Source organism: Myodes glareolus, chromosome 20, assembly GCF_982192425.1.
Source record: "Myodes glareolus chromosome 20, mMyoGla1.1, whole genome shotgun sequence".
Taxonomy (NCBI): Eukaryota; Metazoa; Chordata; class Mammalia; order Rodentia; family Cricetidae; genus Myodes; species Myodes glareolus.
In genome coordinates this window covers 61100904-61118464 of record NC_142045.1, presented here as the reverse complement: position 1 = coordinate 61118464, position 17561 = coordinate 61100904, and the positions used below count along the sequence as shown (strand labels likewise).

The following is a 17561-nucleotide window of genomic DNA, read 5'->3' as shown; positions in this document are numbered from 1 at the left end:
TAAATAGCACATTTCCACCCACTTCTTCTATCTCCTTGTAAGTGCAGGAAAAGTTTTACCAGGTGATGTGTACAGAGTAGAAGTAGAATTAACCAGTGATCATTTAGTATTGAATTCCTACTGTGCTCTACATTCTGAGAAAGTACAAGACCGTGTGAAGTTTATAATTTAGTGAGGCAGAAAAGCAAATCCCAGACAACTACAGAGAAGACTGATCCAGCTCAATAAACATTTGCTAAAAACTAGCCTCGCAAGAGGTACCATGATCAGCTACGGGGAAAGGGAGTAGGCTTGAGAACAAACAATAAGCTTCATAATTAAGTGCTAAATTGTGTGATGCAGAATCAAGGAGCCTGGAAGAGAGATACCAAAGGACACTGGAGCAGCTGAGATATATGGATAAAGAAAGAATTGATGTGGATTTTAAAGAATGGAGAGTTCTTCAACAGGTGTGGGGCGAAGGGGGTGCTGGCAGAAGCAGGACCATGAATCTTGTGCATGCCAGTGAAGAACAAAACCAGCCCTCTAGAGATGTTCTTCACTGGGTAAGTGAGGGCAGGATTCAGTTAGGGCAAGACTTCCAGTTTACACTGGTTTAACTAAAAAACAACAGGCATCACGACCAAACTTTGAGAGAAGGCAGCAGAGAATAATATCCTCCATCTGCTATCACAAAGCACTAATAGCTTCAACTTTGATTTGATTCATCTTTGTTTTTGTTTGTTTGGTTGGTTGGTTCGTTGGTTGGGTTCTGTTTTCTTTTCTTTTCTTTTCTTTTTCAAGATAAAGTTTCTCTGTGTCACCCTGGCTGTCCTGGATCTCACTTTGTAGACCAGGCTGGCCTGGAACTCAGAGATCTGCCTGCCTCTGCCTCCTGAGTGTGTGTTGCAAGGAGATAGGACTGTTTGTTCATCTCTGCCATCCAGCTAGCTTAGCCTTGAAATAACCACAGAGAAATTGTATTCATTAAATCACTGCTTGGCCAATTAGTTCTAACTTCTCATTGGCTAACTCTTACATATCGATTTAACCCATTTCTATTAATCTGTGTATCCCCACGAGGTCATGGCCTACCAGCAATGTCTCAGCACGTCTATCTTTGTCAGTGGGTCCATTCCTCCTCCCAGAATTCAGTTCTGTCTTCTCTGCCTACCTAAGTTTTGCCCTACCAGGCCAAGGCAGTTTCTTTATTCACTAACCAATACAAGCAACACATAGAGGGGACTCCCACATCAAGTGCTGAGATTAATTGATTCATAATTTTTAAAGGAATAGTATTAATAGCAAATTTAAGGTAAATGCCAGAAAAGAGATGTAGTTAAAAGAACTTATCTTCAGAAACTCTAAGGCTGTGAAAGGTGAGTAGATGATACCTTTTTTTAAAATGTTTGCTTTTGCCATAGTTTCCTGTAGCCTAGGCTGACCTCAGACCTGCTACGTAGTTAGGATGACCTTGAACTCCAATTTTTCTGCCTTCACCTTCAAGTGTTCCCAAGTGCTGGGGCTTCAGGGATGTACCACTATGCCTGGTTTATATAGTGATGGGGCTCAAACTTGCGGCCCGGTGCAGGCTGGGCAACAATTCTCCCACCTGAGATCCATCCCTGAATAGTGTTTGTTATATCAAGCTCTAGTGCTGTTTCTGTGTTTGTCTGACCCTGAGTTGAATTCACTTCAAATCTGTTCCTTGTTAGGTTTCTATCCTCCCACCCTTGCCCTAATCTCCTCCAGACACAGATAATAACCCTTCCTTAACCAAGGTTTTGCTTTCTTTCCACGGTTTGTGATCTAAAATCATTACAACAAAAATTCCAGAAATAACTAATTCATATGTTTTAAATCGACAATCATTCTAAATAAAATGGTGAGACCTGAAACCCTCCCATCCCCGCCCGCCATCCAGGATGTGAATCAACCCTTTAGGCAGCATGTCTACCCTGTATATTTTACCTACTTACATATGACTCTCTTTGTAGTTAGTAGATCACTGTTAGGTTTCACAATACTTGTTTTCAAGTAATTCTTATGTTGCCAAATAATGGTCCCAAACACCTAAGTACAGTGACACAAGGTGGGAGGGGCTTAAGGCATGGAGGAAAGATCAGTTCCTCCATGTGAGACATGTGAGACAATGCTGCCTGCCAGGCACAGAGCAGAACACACCATCCCAGCCAGGCTCGGGGCTAACCACACTTTCGGGAAGTCACTAGAGTGACAGTTCTCAACTCATAGCAAAATTACCGTGTAGTGTACAAAACCATGTGGATACATACAGAGCCCAGGGCCAGACATCAAATGTCTTCACCTGTCAATCCCTGCCGTATTGCCTTTGAGACAGGGTCTCTCATTGATCCAGAAACTTCATATTGACTCACCAGGGAGCTCTCTGAACCCACCTATCTCTGGTCCCAGTGTTGGAGTAAGAGACCCGTGCAGTCAAGTCTGGCTTTTTAAGTGGATCCTAGGGATAAACTGAAGTCGCAGGGCTTGATTCCATAATGGACTGTCACAGGCCAATTTTTCCTTCAGGTTTCAGAACTTGGGTCTGCATCAGGATCCATCACTTGTGGCTGTCCCTGAAGCTCTGTGAGACATTCACCAAAGCTTGTCTTTTCTTCCACATTTGCTGGCCTTATTGAGTAATATGACCATCCACCTATACTTTTCTGCCAGAGTAGGCAAAGTATTTCTTTATTTATTTTAATGTAGCTAAGGCTAACCTTGAATTGTGATCCTCCTGACACAGCCTTTCTTGTGCTAGGCTGTGTATAGGTGTGTGCTACCGTCAGCCATTCCCAATATTATTATTATTATTATTATTATTATTATTATTAATTTTTTGAGACAGGGAGCCTGTACCTTTGGAGCCTGTCCTGGAACTAGCTCTTGTAGATCAAGCTGACCTCAAACTCAGAGATCCGCCTGCCTCTACCTCATGAGTCCTGGGATTAAAGGCGTGCGCCACCCACCACCCAGGTCCCTCCCAATATTTTAAGCCCTTCCTAATATCTTAAAGAGTTTTGTGTACTCTATTTTCTACTACTTCACTGACTACTCAGTCAGACTCATACTCTCATCCCATAGGTCTTGTGATGTTGAAAGTCAATTGTGTTAAAATAAAAATCTCCTTAAATGCTTTGGAAAACACAGAGCAAACCTAAATGTATTAAAAATATTAACATAAATAGTTTGGATAACTATTAGTCTCCAGCCGCTTGCTAAAGAACAGCTAGCAAATCCAGATGAGTATTACTGATAACTAGAAGGTCATTGTGAAACCTTAAGGTTACATAGGAAAAAAAAAAAGCTTTTTACATGTATTTGCATTAAAAATATTAAAGCAGATCTGTGTACACCAACTTACAACCCTTTTTCCTAAGGAAACCAGGATAGAGTCACGAGTGTTGCAACAGTCGGTTGGCCTGGACAGGTGAAAGATATTAGCAGCATTCAGCTCTCCTGCCCTCTGAGGCTTTCTTTGTTTGAAAAGTGGGATGGTAATCTCATGTTAGAAAACACAGAAACAAAGCCAAACAAACTTGAATTTCATGATTTGCAAATAATAGAAATGCATTGTTCATGGTTCTGTAAAGTTCAAGATCTAGAAGTCCACTCTTCGTAGGTGGTAACTTTCTACAAAACAGAGGGGTTAAAAAGGTCCCTTGGCGTGGGGCGGTGAGATAGTTAAGTAGGTGATGGAGCTTGCCTTGCAAGCCTGAGGAGCTGAGGGACCTGGCTGCACAGTCATCGTCTGCCCACACATGCAGCATGGCACGTGCCTCACCTCCAAAAAGGAGATCATTTAAAATGTAAAACCTCTTTGAGTTTCTTTTATAAAAGCATTAATCCCACAGTCAGGATGGTGACCTCATGACATTTAGCCATCTTCTGAATGTCCCACCTTTCAATCCCATTGTGTATGGAGTTCATCAGGGTTACCATATGAGTTGGGGGAGAAGAGACACAAGCACACAAGCATAGTAAATATCTACTGTACATGAGAATTGCAGAGATTTATAGAAATAATGCTTGTGAAAGACTTCACACATGCTAGGTTATTAAAATTTGTCTGTTTTATTTGGGTGCTGAAAAAATGGCTCAATTGATAAAACAGACATTTACCACCAAGCCTGGCAACCTGGATTTTATCTCCAAGACATGATGAAGAGTGAACTGACTCCAAAAAGCAGTGGTTATCGACCTATGGGTCGTGACCCCTTTGGGAATTCCATAGCAGGTATCCTGCATACCAGATATTTACATTACAATTCATAACAAAGGCAAAATTACAGTTATGAAGTAGCAATGAAATTAATTTTATGGCTGGGGATCAACCATAACAAAAGGAAGTTTATTAATGGGTAGCAGCATTAGAAAGGTTGAGAATCACCGCCCAAAAGATTTCCTCTGACTTCCACATAAGAACCTTGGCGCGTGTGTGTATGGGCACACACACACATGCAATAAGTAAACTGATAAACCAAATGATTAAAAACTGCTTTAAAGAGGATATCTTTTAAAAAATGTGGGGAGCGAGATAGAAACATGGCTTAGTGTGTACAACTATAAAGACCTGAATTATATCCCAATACCCATGCAATGGTGGGACTCACATGTGTCTATAACTCTAGAGCTGTGCGGCATGAAAGAGATCTGGAGAGAAGTCCTGACTCAAAGGCATAAGGCAGAGAATGATAGATGATTCCGAACATCTTGTTTCAGCTTTCAAATGCACATACATGCAAGCATCTCACACACATATTTCATACATGCAAGCATCTCACACATATATATCACACATGAAAACATCTCACACACATATATCACATACACATGGAGGATTACTCACACATATATATCACATAAACATGGAGGATTACTTACCAGAGCATGGTGAAGGATTACCTACAGGAGGCTCACACATACATATCACATACATGGAGGATTATTAACCAGAGCATGGTGAAGGCCCCAGCACCGATAACAACATTCCCATAGTTGCATGGATGGAGTCCCACCCACCCCCAGCTAACTTTCCACACTCTAGTACGTCCCCAAACCTTGTGCAGATGAGCAGAATGCCATCCGTCTGGAAGGGATGTATTAGCGGGAGACTGTAACCAATAATGACCCTTGTTGGCTGATCTCCTCCTTCTAAATGAGGGAAGGTCAACATTCGATCTTGAGAGAGGTTTTGTAATAATGGAAGCTGCTCTGATTAAGACCATCATAACTATTCTGCCCAGAGGACAGTGTACCACAATATGCAATTATTTTCCTTCTGCTGCAAGGAACTGGACCTCTTTCCAGGGCAGCCACCTTCAAATTGGGGAGTGCATACACCCTGTGTCCACATAAAGGCTTTCTAAGGGGCACAAGGTCATTTTAAGGAAATCCGTTTCCTCAAACCTCTTGAGTTCTGTGTGTCAAGGTGATCTCTATATCTCTTGTCCCCTACTATACTGAAGAAATCAAACCCTCACACTCATTCTAGTGGCCCAGTTCTGAGCATTGACAAAGCACCTGTAAAGGTCAAATTAAATCATAGGTATTGAGGAAGCAAAGAACATATAAGATTTAAAATAAATACATTTGATGAGCAGGTGTTTCTTATTTCTCTGCTCTCCACAAAAGTGAATGAAGAAGAGCTAACCACAGTTGATTTTTAACAAGCCCTGAGGTTTTTGGCAAACAATTCAAAAGGCATTTGAAGAATCTTGAGATAATATTGCTATTAAAAATACTATTTCCATCACTATTTCTTAGATGTATGTATGTGTGTACACACTTAAGTGCACGTGTGGGGAAAAATTATAACTAGGATTGATGCCAAGCCTGCTCATCCAAGTGGTAGGTAGTATAGTAGTCATCCATGGCTAGAGAAGTTAAAAGTCACATCCCCTCATTAAGATACACATTGTTGGGAGATGGCTCAGTCAGTAAAGTAACTTCTGCACAAGCATAATGACCTGAGTTCAGATCCCAGCACCCACAGAGGAGCGGAACACAGTGACACACACCTGTAACACCAGGACCAGAGGAGCGGGAAAGGAGCTCACTACCGAGCTTCGGGTTCAGTGATGCTAGAACTCAACGAGTACGTGAGAACCAGTGCCGTCTGACTTCCATAGCTCCACCCTGGCACGGGCTCTCACACACCTGAAAATGCACTCTCTCGCGCACACACACACGCACACACAATATATATAGATAAGGATATATACATTGTTGATTATAATAAAACTTAGAAACAAATAAATCATACATGGTTTTTAAATTAAATTCCATGCCTATTTTCTCAATGATTTATGAACATGTTACGTAAATTCATGGAGGGGAGTGATGTTAGAGACACATTTCTTCTTGAAATTTCAAGTGACTAGGGACTAGTATTAGAGTGCTGTAATTTTTTTTAGCCTTGTTAGACACTTTTTTAAAAATGATAGAACAATTTTATTCTATGATGTCAATTTTTGTAATACACTGTAATTTTGTAATATCCTATGAGACAACTTCTATTTGGTATGTCAAGAAGTAACTGTCCTTTCCTCTTACTGGGGATCAAACTTGTATGTGCAAGGTTAATGCTCTACCACTGAGCTACACCTCAACAACATAGCTTTCATTCTACAAAGAGCTAGTCATGACGATTAGAAAAGTTAAGTAGGAGGAACAGAGATAAGAAAGAATCACAGAAACATAAGATAGTATCAGGAGGGCAACTCAGCAAATACTGAATGCTGAATTCTGAGTTCTGAGTTCACCTGTGTTTAATTTTCCATACATTTTTATTCCCAATACAAAAGGAGGAAGAAGGCAAAAACACTGCTTTAACATGATACAAAGAACAACTGGAACAGTTACTTGCTTCAATGCTTTGAGACGTCAAGCCATTAATTCATGATAAAAGAATTCTGTTGTTTAGGCAACAAGTCTACCCTAGACCAAGTATTCTGAAGCCAGCCACTCTGTAGGTCAAACCTTCTACTTCAAATAAAGGAGCAGAAGTATGCTTGAATTCTCTGATCTTTGGTCAGAGTGAAGTGAATCTACCTCTATGAGCCATCTTGATGTCCAAAACACCAGGTAACCATATCCTAGGTCAGAGTGTATAACCACAGTTGTTGTCAACAACTTTGATCAACCTCAAACTCTTTAACCTTCAGAAAAGGTGGAATGGGCCCACATTTTGGGCCTCACACCTTTTGTCTCCATCTCCCTAGCACTTAGATGACAGGTGTGACTCTTGTCCTCGCTATCCAGTTGTATGAGGTGCTACAAATCAAATCCAGCACATTGCACACAGTTAGGCAAGCACTGTACCAACTAAGCTACATCCAACCCAAGAAATGGATTTTAAAATCCACCCATTAGCATATTACATGCAACTAGAGCTGCTAACACTTATGGAGATAAAATGTCAAATTCATTTGTCAAGCTAGTTTTCAGGGCTCCCTGACAGTCACAGGCCGCCTGTGGTCCTAGACCTACGCTGACATGGGAAGGTTTCTCTGGCCTATACAGAACTACATTTCCCTGTGAAAAGAAGAAAAACACCGAGGAAGCTCTCATCTCCAAGGGCTCGCCGGAAAAGCGTGCACAGATTTGAGAGCTTGCAATCATCAGAGAAGAAAGAGAATGAGCCTGCTTATTAGGGCAAGGCTTCACCTGCGGCCTCAGAGGCTGGCACTGACTTTGAAAGGGGCATATCTTCTCAGTTCAACCCAGTGGTCACCATGGTTTCTATTACCTGAAGCTTTTTCTGTTATAGAAAAAAAAACTGTGTTTTGTTTTGTTTTTTTCTTTACTAAGAAATGAAAACTCTGGATTCTAGTTTGAATTTCTGTTGTTATTGTTACTTGTTTTGTAAATCTAAACAAAATTGATCAGGCAGACCCCTAAATACCAGGAAGGGCTAAATTCATTCCCTTGACCCTCCAGTTTGTCATGTCTCCACAACTTCTATTCAAAGCTAAAATCCTGCATTCAAAAACTATTTGATGCATTCCACAACTTGATGTGTGCATAGCAGCCAAGAAAATTTTGAAATAGTAACAGCTCAACACAGAAATTTTCTGAATCTGATTTTTGAAGTCTACTAAAAGTTCCACTCTACCTGTTTTCTAATATTTAATTATTCCTACATAAAGACCTCCAACTCAATATCCACTTGTTTCGGCCTCCTGCCTGTTGGGTCTATTGTTAAGCACCAACACATCCTATTTCTATTTTTCTAATTTGTTTCTCTAATTTTTAACTAAAAATATCAGTGAGAAATGGATTGAAACTCTTGCCCACAGTTTATGCATTTGGTAATTTATGTATTAACTTAGCATACAAAATAACAAGTTTCCTTATGGCGCTTTCAGACTTAATTAGCTTGAATTGGTTTTGTTCCTGACCCCCACCATGGCTTGTACCCTGTAGTCCCTTTCCACTCCCACCTCACATGTGTTCTATGCCCTCCTTCCCCTCTCCTTTGGATCTTCTTTCTTCCTCCAGCTTGTGGGCCCATTTACTGTTTCCTGGCTTCTACTCACACTTGTCTGCTTATACACATACAATAGCTAAAAGCCAGGCTCTGCATGAGAGAGAAGATGCAGGCTTTGTCTTTCCAAGCCTGGCTTACACACCTTTTCATTATCCATAAAGCATACAGTGACAATGTCTGTGGATATCCTGGTATCTCACCTGGGTATGGGGGTACACATCTGTAGTCTCATCTAATGGGGAAACTATGGTGTGGGGAGTGCTTGAACAAAGATGTTCGAGACCAGCTGAAACAACACAGTGAGACCCAATCTCAAATTTGGGTGAAGAATCAAGATTGCCATGGTCTTTCTCAAAGCTAGGGGTGGATTTCAATACTATTTCTTTCAAAGCAAAGGTTACAGGACTCTGCACCTGGCCCATCTAAAAGAGAAAAATTCTGTGAATCAAAGTACACCCAGTACTCCAAAGTACACCAACTGGCAAATATTTGGCAGTAAAGGCTCAGAGGGCAAACTCTGTTTTCCAAAAGAAAGAGAGAAACACCAGAGTTTCACTCCTGACCGTGGATGCTCTGAGCAGAGCAATGGGAGGAGTGGCCTCCTCCATTAGGTTCTGCCCAACGCAGCTTCCAGCTTGTGTCCCTCTGCATAGGCAAAAATCCAGGACAAGAAGATGATAGCAGGGCACAGAAGATCGGCACTTGGGACCAGATGGAGGCAGGATATCCTTGTTCAGCAGTCAGTCTTTGATCAGCCATTTTCAGACAGAAGCGGCTGAAGCAAAGATCGGGGGTCAGCTGAGCTAGCAAGCAGTCATGCTATTAGAAGCGACCAACCCACTCCAAGGGGGCCACATGTGGCCAAGGATAGCAGAGAAGGCAGCCCAACACAAAACCATGAACTTACTTTGATCGATGTATTGATTTACTTATTTATAATTTGGGTCTGTGTTCTAGAGCGTAGACTTTGTCGATGACAACAGCCTATTATAATGGCACACGTTTGGACACACCTGGTAGAGGTTTAGGACACTCTTCACCTTGGAGACCAAAGAAGTTTGGCACCAAGGTCAGCATTGCTCTCTGTTAAGCTACAGGAACCCTAAATAACTAGTCCAAAGTTGGCTGAAGGTGAGCGCATGCACCCGCCTCACTGGCAGCAGCTACAGTAGACTCTGGTAGTTTACTCTTTTAGGGACCTAGACTCAGGTAAAACTAGATCCTTGACTTTGATGCAGAAAAATATTTTCAAGAGGAGCCAGTATGAAGCGGAGTTGGAAATTTTTTAACAACAGAGAAGACAGGCACTTGTGGGGCAGGGCACAACAGAACAACAGAGCTTGCTTAATGGTATGGGCACCTCAAAAAACCCACTTCATTGTCTTTGGGAAAGTTATAGACATATATGTGTATGTGTGTGTATATACATACATATAGACATATATGTACATGGGGATATGTATATACATACATACATACATACAGATATATTCCAAAGAGTAGTTTTTAACATTTTATTTTTAAACGGTTGCTAGGGAATGTAGATGGGATTGCAGGATTGTCCCTGGGCAGCTTATGACTGGACTACAATTGATAAGGAAAGTCGCTGGTTAAGGGTTTCGAGAAGGTATGATATCTCCACTGCAAACAAAATTAAAATCTTTTTTACTTAAAAAATATATTATTGGGGGCTGGAGAGATGGCTCAGTGGTTAAGAGCACTGACTGCTATTCAGAGGACCCAGATTCAATTCCCAGGACCCACATGTCAGCTCACAACTGTCTGAAACTTCAGTTCTAGGGGACCCAACAGCCTTACACAGGCTTACACATAGGCAAAACACCAATGCACGTAAAAATAAAGATCAATTTTTAAAATTGATCCATCATTTAAGATTGATCCACATCTCACACATTTACACGATGTGTGCAATGGGATCACAGGCCAGGGTGCACATGTGTATGTAAGAACGACTCCGGGGAGTCAGTTTTCTCCTTCCACGTGGGACAAAACTCACCTGTTCCACTCAGCTGTCTCACTGACTTTAACAATCTTGTTTGTGAGCTTCCCAAATCATATTCTCGAGAGAAATAAAGCTTAAGCATGGTTGGTTGCTAATTTAACATGAAGTATTTCTAGGTAAAGGTGTTAAAAATGCTGGCGGTGGGCAGGGCCCAGCCAGGCCTGAGCAGGCAGTGAGTCCCCGGAAGGTGCAGGTTCCCAGCGGCAGGCGGGTAGGCGGGCAAGCGGGTGGGAACCACGTGTGCAGACACATCGTATGGCTCAGAATTGGATATTTATTGCTTAGAAGAGGGGAGGGGGAAGGAGAAGAAGAGGAAGGGGGAGGAGGGGATCAGGGGGCGGAGAAGTGGGAAGAGAGGCAAAAGAGAAACTGCCTCTCCCAGAGGAAGACTGAAGGAGAGAGAGAGAGAAAGAGAGAAAGAGAGAGAGAGAGAGAGAGAGAGAGAGAGAGAGAGAGAGAGAGAGAGAGAGAGAGAACTCAGGCCAGAAGCTGAAGATCAGCCTGGCTCAGCGGATGGGGGAGGGAGTGGACGTGGTTTGTCTCTTAAAGAGACCGAAACCATAATATTAGGGATCTCAGGGGTTGAGTAGTTGGCTCAGACTGTACTGCACTTGCCTCACAGGTGTGGGGACCTGCGTTTGATTGCCTAGACCCTACATAGAAAGCCAGGCATGACCACAGAATCTGCAAGACGGCAAAATGGGAGGTAAAAGCAGGCAGATGACTGGAACTCTGGCCAGTTAACCTAGACTGCTTCAAGAAGTAGGCCACAGGGCAGCAGCTGGGACTTAACAGACCTTGCTGCTTTTGCAGAGTACTGGAGATCAGTTCTGAGTACCTATGTCTGGGTGCTCCCATCCAAGGGAAACTCCAGCTCCAGGGGATCAGCGGCCTCTTCTCACCACAATAGGCACTTGCATACATCCACACAGAGAAATGCCCATACACATAAACAAATACTAAAGGGGGGAGGGGAGATGAGAAAACCCCACCTCAAACAAAAAGTGGAAGTCACCTAAGGAACTCTAACTGGATCTGCATGCACACACACAAGAATATTGTTCCTAGCAACATTCAAAGCAGATTTTAATGGGAAAACAGACCTTGCTTTTCAGCTGGCTAATGGTCTCAAACAGTCTCCTGTTTTAACTTTCTGACCCTTTAATTTCCTTTTTTGCACTTCTCACCACTTCAAATCCATCTGGGGCAGTCAGGGCGCCGCCATCTTGGAGGTTCTAGCTCTGACTCAGTGTACACACCCCAGCTGTGGCTGGATTTTCAGGGACCGACAGCTTCAGACAAGAGACTTTCTCTGTCACACCATCTAGAGGAAAGTTTCCCTAACCTACTGAAATGACTGACTGCAGGGAGCGAAAACATTTCTCCTTGAGAGGCTGTCTGCTCTGCTTCCTCCTGGGGAGCACTTAAGGACTTTTAAGTCAGGCGGCTCCCAGCCAGAGCAAGAGGGGTAAGATGAGGCCAAGGAGGCCCTTTACCGTGGTTCTCCAGATTAGTACTAGCTGCCATTTCTTCCAATTAAAAATACTGGATAAAATTTAAAGGAGACCTGTCCCGTGTCTGTAAATAAATGGCCTGTTTGGCCAAGCAGAAAAGGCACCATATTGTGAGAGTTATTAGGTGGATTGTCTTTAACATATGAACGTGTCCTCAGAGCAAAATGGCAGCAAGCTATACAATTAATTAGTATCAAAGCTACTTCGTGTACCGTTGACAGCAAGGGGGAGGGAAAAGACTGATAAAATGCATAAAGTAATTTTTAAAAACTCAATCTAGGTAAAGGAAACTCCAGAGCAGTAAGATAAAGTGAGGTAAATTAACACCAAATTCATCTACTTCCCCTCTTCCAGAATCGAAACAGAATATTAAGACAATTTGCTTGTAAAGCAGTTTGCACCATAAATCTGGGCCATGTTTTTCTGTGTTTGCCCGGCAGGAAGCTTGAAGAGAAACTCAGGCACCAAAACTGCCTGTTCAGCCTTGGAGGTAAAGCAAAGTCCTGATTACCCCGCGATGGCGATTACGTAACAACCAAGCCTCAAAGGAGGCTCACTTTGGCTTCCGGTTAGAACAGATGCCTTTCTTTTTGCCTTTGTGAGAATCACTGAAAATGCTCTTTAAGGAGCAAAAGTCAGGGCATGTATGCATTCAGAAGAAATGGAGGTCACACGAGGGTGACTGATGAGTACACCCCCAAGCCAAAATGAATCTGCATCGATATATAAAGTGCGTCTGCTTTTAGAGCAGAAGCCACCATCTGTTCCTAATTGGTGCCCTGGAGGTACTCCCGGTGGAGAGAAGGGCCTGGCCGCAGCAGCCGCGCCTCCCCTAGGCTTCGGGCTCAGCTCTGGGCCTTGCTGGTGCAATCGAGTGCTCCTCTCTTAGATAATGCCAGGTATTCTGGAAAGTAGCCCTGTAATAATACACAAACTCCTGATGATGTCAGCGTGTTATTGACTTTCCAAGTCTGAATGACTGAGCAGAGGAGCGGGGGGTGGGGCGCCATCCATCCGGCGGCGCGGGGACCGGCCAAGCGAAAATGGGCTCGCAGGCCGGCGGGGGAGGGGAGCCGTGGCGGCTGCCTGGCCAGGCTGGATTTCAGCCGCAGCAGGGTCGCTGCCACCGAGTCAAGAGGGGTCTGGGCTGGCGGGGAGAGGGGGTGGGAGTGGAGGACGAGACCGAGGGGAGTGGGGAAGACTTATGTTCGACCAAAAATTCCTATGGCTAATATAACTGGTGCCAACACCCACCTCCAAGTCCCTACAACGTGGCAGAGCAGGTTATAAAGCCAGCAGCAGTCACCAAGGTGGGTGGGGGTTGGGAAGGCCTTGTCCCCAGCCTCCCAGCCCCTCCCCCACCCCAACACACACACACACACACACACACACACACACACACACACACACACACAGAGGATTCAATCCTCACGGACTGCAAAGCCCAGTGTCCCTTTCCCCGGTGACTTCCCCTCTATAGAGAGCCTCTAGGAAGCTGCACCTCAGCGCTGGTGACATTTGTGGGTCATGGTTTGCTTGTTTCCTTAGAGGTGCACAGTGTAAGCTACCCCTGCAAACTGACCACCGGGCACTGAGCCGTCTTCAAGGCAAGGTGCGCAGTCGGCGTGGTTACCCTTAACAGGATTTGCATTGAAAGATCTAGACCCCAGCCCTGTGCTCCAAACTAGGGCGGGGCCTGTGCCACCTAGCTGGCATCTCCTCGTACAGCCCTGGCTTTCTTTCGGCACTCTCACACATCCAGCCTACCCAGCTTTGCTAGTGGCACCAGGGGAGGAGCAGCCCATAGCCCTTCCCCTGCCCCAGGCCTGTACAAATGCTACCAGAAGCCGAGCTTAACTCAGGCCAGGCCTGAACAGAGGTGAAAGAAAGCTAATGTCTCCGGAGACACAGGTACTCCTCAGTTTTCTCAACTTGGACTGAGTGCTCAACCTGTTTGTGGGACAGCCTCTGTCCTCTCAGCATCTAGATTTTCCAAAAGGCTTTTTTTCTCCCAATGGGCAACTCTTTGGGGATCATTGCTTTTGTCCAGTCAAACATCTTGTCGCTGGTTCTGAAAACAGTCTACAGACCCTCGGTTTCTTAAGTCCCAGTTGAAGCTGCAATCCCTTCTTATCTCCCCACACCCACAGGGTTCCTGGAAGAATCCTTAGTTCACGAGGTACTGACCACTCTGTGCCCCAACTCACCCGACTCTCCTACCTTGCCCCAGAGAATTAGTGCAGGATCCTAGTGGTGACACATTTTAACCCAATCACAAGCCTTCTTGGGAACTTGAAATTGAAAGTGTACAAGACCATTTCTCCCCAGGGATAAACTGAAAAAAAAAATTATAAAGTTCTATGTGACCCCATTTCCTCGCCTAGTGCAGAAAAGACGAGCAAGTGTGAAGACAGAGATGGGCAGAGAATGAAACAAGAACAGAGAAGCCAGCAGGACCTCTGGTACAGCCTTGCCTGCCTCATATTCCTTGGGACGGCCTAGTATTTTTTTTCTTTTTACAAAAAATTCTTCTTATTGTTTAGCTTATTCTGTGTTACTTCCACCTCCAGCCCCCAAAGCCAAACTGCATTTCTTAATCCAAGTTGCCCAAGATCTCAGAGGAATTCAGAACTAGCTCTCCAGACCTCATCTGAGCCCCACTGCTCTGCATTGTGTTCCCTGGCGTTGGTGTCGCAGACTCGGTCCTCACCACCAGATGCTCAGTGAATCCACTGCAGACAGCAGGGCAAGTCTGAACAGCAAGGAAGCGGCCCGATGCCTATTGGAATCAAAGACTTGGTTAACGTAAAAGAAGAGTGTGGCATTTGCTTCTGGCTTCTAGAAGCACATCTGTCCTGCCCTAGTGGAAATGTAGAGAAAGAAAGATTATATCTCCCTCTAAATTACATTTTATAAAAATCTTGAAGAAAATGAGTGACTCCCATGCTGAGGTAGGAGGAAGGCTGAAGCAGCTCAAGTTTCCGCGAGTTTTTGGGCGAGCAGGCCCACACGCTGTCTTAGGATAAAATCCAGTCAAGGCAGACTGCCTTTCATTCCCTCACATTTGCTTCCAAAAGGTTTTTTTCCAACCCATGAGTCACTTCCAAGTCAAAATCAAAGACAAAAGCCTGTAACTGTATGCCAGTGAGTCAGGTTTCCACCCTGCCTTATCATGGCTCCCTTCTAGCCCTAAAAACACAGGGCAGTCTGCAGTCACCAGGAATAGAGTGGAAGCTGTTCCACATGGCTGCCTGCTAGAACAGGCTCGCAAACTCACCTCTCTGGCATCCAGCATCACATCTCAACCCATCAAAAGCAGTTTTTCCTCCTGGGTGACAGCCTCAATCAGGAACAGCTCTCTGCCTACCCCCTCTATCTTCACAAACTGCCCCTGCTGAGCCAAGGAAATAAAGGTGAGTTCAAAAGGAATTCAAGCCTCCAGTCACTAAGCAGAGAAAAAGAAGCCCAACATGGCTATGCAGGCCAGTAATCCCAGGACTCAGATGGTTGTGAGGCCAGCCTGGGCTACAATGTAAAGCCTGACTCAAAACTAAGTAACAGAGCAAGTTAGATCCTCAATAAAGATGCCTGATGCCTGCTGCTAAGTCTGCTGCTCTGAGCTTTATTCCTGGGACACATGCAGTAGAGAGAGAGAGAGAACTGAGTTCTTCGGGTTTTCTAACCTCAGGCTTCCACACACATTCTGGTAGGTGTACACACACACACACACACACACACACACACACACACACACACACACACACACTGGGCCTGGCATGGGCTTTTGAAAAGGCAACTGGGGAGGGTTAAACATGTCTTTCCATTCTGGAGGTTGGAAAGGACCAATTGATTAGGTTTCTGCTAAGACCGTCCTCCTGGTCTGTAGGTGTATGTAGTCTTGTTGCATTCTTGTGTACAGGAGACAGAAATTATCTTCCTTGTGTCTTTTCTTATAAAGGACCAAGCCTATTCCTCATGTCCTAATTACCCCTCAAAGTCTTCACTGTCAAGTGCCATTGCACTAGAGTTTCAGTGGGCAAGTGGAGAGGGGTCACACTCACCTACAAAATACACTTCAGGTGGCAGCTCCCGTGTACCTCTCAAGGGCAGTAGCGGGCATCCACTGCTCCATGTCTCTGCTTACTTTCTTCCATATCCTACAAATGTGTGGCCCACACCATGCCCCTCATTGCAAGCGGTAATCAGCTGCAGGGTTTCTCTGTCTTGCCCATGTGACCTGCAGGGAGGCAGCAATCTTGTCAGGCTTGCTCATTGAAGAGCTCATAGGCTACTTTCTGTTCCATAACAGGCACACGACAAGCTCTTTGCAAAGACTTGTGCAGCCAGCGAAACAAGCTTGGACTAAGAGCATTCGTACGTTAGTTCCTCATGTCATTGGAATATGTTGCCTCAGAAAGGCGGATACATCAGAGATTTCTCAGATATTAAGAAAACAAGTTGTCTAGACACACTGTCTTCCTTCCAGTCTCCCCTTTTCTCCTCTGTATAACTCATCAGGTGTTTGCCTTCAAACATTCGATTGGAACTTCAAAGATTACGAAGGACTTCCACCCAAGGGAATCCCAGAATGGATTTATACTTGTCCTAAATGATTTATCATCAGCTTCAAAGATAAACAAGCATCTGGTGTACTGCTCTCTACCCCATTTTGTGTCTGTGTTTGTTTGTTGTTGAGACAGGCTGTCACGTAGTAACTTGGACTGACCTTATTGTACCCTCTAGGCAGCTGGAGATAACCTCCAATTCCTAATCCTTCTGCCTCCACCTCCCAAGTGCTGGGAGCAGAGATCTGTGCCACCATAGACAGATTTTAAAAGTGCTAGGAATGGAACTCAGATCTTTGTGCCATGTTACACAAACACTCTACTGAGCTACATCCTGGGCCCTCTACTGGGTCGCCTCCTCGCTTCCTGTCTATACCATCCCAAACACTGTTTTGCCAATATTTTGGTTGGTTGTTAGTTGGCTGGCTGCCTGACTGGCTGGCTGGTTGGTTGGAACTCTGTCTCATGTAACCCAGGCTGGCCTCAAATGTTTATGTGCTCCAGGAAGATGCCTGAACTTCCTACCTCCACCTGACACATGCTGGGGTTACATACATGAATCACCACCTGACACATGATGGGGTTACATACATGAATCACCACCTAACAAATGCTGGGATAACATACATGAATCACCATGCTTGATTCTTTCTTGTGGTTTCTTGGCTGGCCCCATCTTCTATCCTTTGCATATTGAAACACCACACTGAAGTCCTGAAGTCTAGCTGTCTCATACACCCACATTGCTGCCACCTTGATCTGAGCCATAGTCCTCTCTCCTGAGGACAGCAGTGGCTTCCCAAGTGATCCCACTTTTACACCTCAGTCTGTTCACAAGATAGCAGTCACAGTGTCCTTTGAATATAAACCAAGACATGTCTCTCTGTTAAACAAAGCCTTCTACCTTCTTTCTAACTCAGTTAATCACCGCTGGAGCCCTGGTGGTGGCCTTTAGGACCCCACCAGAT

The 17561-nt window shown here is 44.4% G+C and overlaps 1 long non-coding RNA gene across 1 annotated transcript in view; it reads right to left on the bottom strand.

Annotated features, from left to right (window-relative positions):
• Window positions 1–16259, bottom strand: part of LOC146890008 (uncharacterized) — a 45840-nt gene extending 29581 nt beyond the window's left edge. Inside the window, exon 1 of the long non-coding RNA XR_014999234.2 lies at window positions 16090–16259. This is a non-coding gene — a long non-coding RNA (uncharacterized LOC146890008). The remainder of the gene's footprint in view (window positions 1–16089) is intronic.
• Window positions 16260–17561: the final 1302 nt, after the last annotated feature.